Below are 2,933 nucleotides of genomic sequence, written 5' to 3'. Positions count from 1 at the left end.
ATCTGACACTCTACTTTTGGTATCTATTTAGCTATAGTTTGGTAAAAAAAGTTTATGAAACTTATACCTGCTTGTGATAAATACTATAGTACCATATAAGACCTGCCAAAAATGGACAAGCTCACAAAACACCAAGCCTGCCACATATTCCTTGGGAACATTCCCTCAAGATCACCGCATTCTAATGTTAGCAGAGATAATGTAAGTGGTTACAGATATTTGCCTTGTTTTCCTACCTGACACATCCTAGTAATGAAAATAACCAAACTATGCTTTCCCTGAAGATAACATGAATCTGCTGACCAAGGTGACTGTCAACCCGCTTTATTAATGCTTGAGCTGGAAAACAAGAAGGGTACTCATCTACCAGCTGCTCATCCTGTAAAAATCACCTAAAAGTTCTTGGATTTGCAATATCTGCTTTCCTAAAGGTCAACACTATTGAGGTAGAAATAGCTTGCATCATAAAGAATACTGAACCTGAACTGCATAACTACTGGACAGGACAGACATAAAACAAAACAAGAACAAACAAATAAGGATCTTCATTTCCCCCAATTTGGTTTAGGTAAAGCCTGATTTTTGTCTTAGAAAACTTTCTGATAAACATTTCAACCCTAAGTGTAATTTGTTAACACTTTCAATTACAGCAGTGTTAAATTTGTAATGTTTTTTCATTTAGCATTTTATAATTTTATTTAATACTAACTTTAAAGATCATGAGCAATTTTGCTAAGGCAAGATCATAATAATATCAGCCTATGGTTTAAAGATTTTCCAATGTTACTTTAAAATTTATGGTAATATTTTATTTGATTTTGACCAGACCAAATAACTTTTACCCACCTGACCATAGTATTATCCCCGTATCATTAGCCATATTTTTATAGCCACATTTTGGATAAATTTCCTGAACTATTTGCCTATAACAATATTAAGATATCAATATTAAATGAACATATCTTTACCATTGGAAAATGCCTAGATTTATATTTTTTTAATTTTCCACATACCAGTTTATGTTTTGATTCAAGAGGCTTTGGGGGAAGTAATGCTTCATGTTTCTTGTGGGAAAATATAGCTATGTGTAAATAGAGTCTGATTCTTTTATGTTTTTCTAGGTGTACATAGATAATTGTTTATACTTTCCAGACTATGACTCATTATGTAATTATATAACTTAAGATGATAATTCAATATTCTGGAATATATATATATATATATATGGAATCACTTAGTATAATGTTAAAGGGAATAAGTTTCAAAATACAGTATACAGCACAGTATCATTTTAGAAAGTTCAAAGTAAGCAAGACTAAGCAATACATTATATAGATAAAGAGATATAGATATAGATATAGATAGACATAGACATATCCATGATTGTTGTAACCTTACTGTGGAGTAAGCATGAAAATGATATCAGGGATTATAACATACAGGATAGCTATAAACTAATTGGACACACGAATACACACACATATACATGTACGTGTTTCATAATGAATATTATTTAATTTTTAAGTGCAAGAAAATGAGAAGATTTAGATTATTTAGGAACAGATTGATAACAGAAGTATGAGAATTCCTCTCTTAGATGGGAAAACATTACTTTAAAACTTTGGAACATTGTGTATTTTGACTTGCACTTTTCATTATATTATTTAACTATTAGCAAATATTTAGTGATTTTTCCTAGGACTCTTAGTTGCCAAATGAATCATCTTTTCTTTTTTTATGAGCAGAATATATTTATTGAGAGAAAGAAAGCTCCTGTCCCGAGAGAGGGACAGGAGGGGGGCCCGAGCAGGTAGTTCCCCCGAATCATCTTTTCTAATAATGTTTTATGTATGCATTTTATTTAAGCCTGAATGACATTAGAATGATAATACTAGTTTTACTTAATCAGTGAGAAAAAGAAGATCTCAAATTATCCTGCTCATATTTGTGCTGGTGATCTGTAGTCATATTTTTTTTTAATCACTGAATGCATTATTTCTAGCAGAATATTTCTGGTATTATTTTTTTCTTTCTTTTGTGGAACCGGGGATTGAACTCAGGCCCTTGTGCTTGCCAGGGAAGTGCTTATTCCACTGAGCCATCTCCCCGGCCCCTGGAATTATTTTTTTCAACAAAGACTAGGTAAAAGTAGAATTTTAACTTGAAACATGCATTTTTAAATCAGCAAAGTTATAGTTATATAACTTAAGATAATTCAATATTCTGGAAAATATATTTATATTTTAAAATGGAATCCCTTAGCATAATCAATTTAATTAATGGAAATTAATTAAATTTTAATGGAAATTTAATCAATTTTCATTAAATTATGTTGAAAAAATTATCTCCTTTTTAGCAAATCAATAATGTAGAAAGCAAGAACTTTAATTACCAAAGTTTAGAGAACAGTAACATCTAAATACCACATTCTGTTTTGAATAAAATAAGAAAAACACCTTATCATTTTCAGCAAGCTAGAATCTAGGAATGAAATAAGTATGATTCATATGAAAATTTTTGGTTTTATAAGGCATTACCAAATCATTTTTTCATATTTAAGGAGGTGGGATATTTAGCTCACTGGAATGTATTCTGAAATATATTTTTTCCTTATGGGGTTCTAGAAGAACCAATGCTAGCAAGACAGACAGGCAAGCTGTCTAGTTTTAGCTGACAGGTCAGCCCTTTTCACTGTTATTTTTGTATGTTTGTCTTTAAGCAACAAGAAAATTTCTCTTGAGGATTTCAGGCATGAAGGAGAAACAAAATGTACAAGTTTTCTAAATTTAACTCAGAAGAGCTGGGGAGATAGGTCAGTGGCCTGAGCACCTGCCTGGTAAGTGCCAGGTCCTGAATTTGAGCCCTGGTTAAAGAAAGAAAGAAAGAAAGAAAGAGAGAGAGAGAGAGAGAGAGAGAGAGAGAGAGAGAGAGAG

At 31.6% G+C, this 2,933-nt stretch overlaps 1 protein-coding gene across 1 annotated transcript in view; it reads right to left on the bottom strand.

Annotated features, from left to right (window-relative positions):
* Gpr149 (G protein-coupled receptor 149) overlaps positions 1–2,933 on the bottom strand; it is an 81,929-nt gene that overhangs the window by 66,877 nt on the left and 12,119 nt on the right. The window lies entirely within an intron of this gene.

The sequence above is a fragment of the Octodon degus genome, unplaced genomic scaffold (genome assembly GCF_000260255.1).
Source record: "Octodon degus isolate 3935 unplaced genomic scaffold, OctDeg1.0 scaffold00368, whole genome shotgun sequence".
NCBI classification, from domain to species: domain Eukaryota; kingdom Metazoa; phylum Chordata; class Mammalia; order Rodentia; family Octodontidae; genus Octodon; species Octodon degus.
The sequence above is the reverse complement of the archived record's forward strand: the minus strand, read 5'-3'. Positions and strand labels throughout refer to the sequence as shown.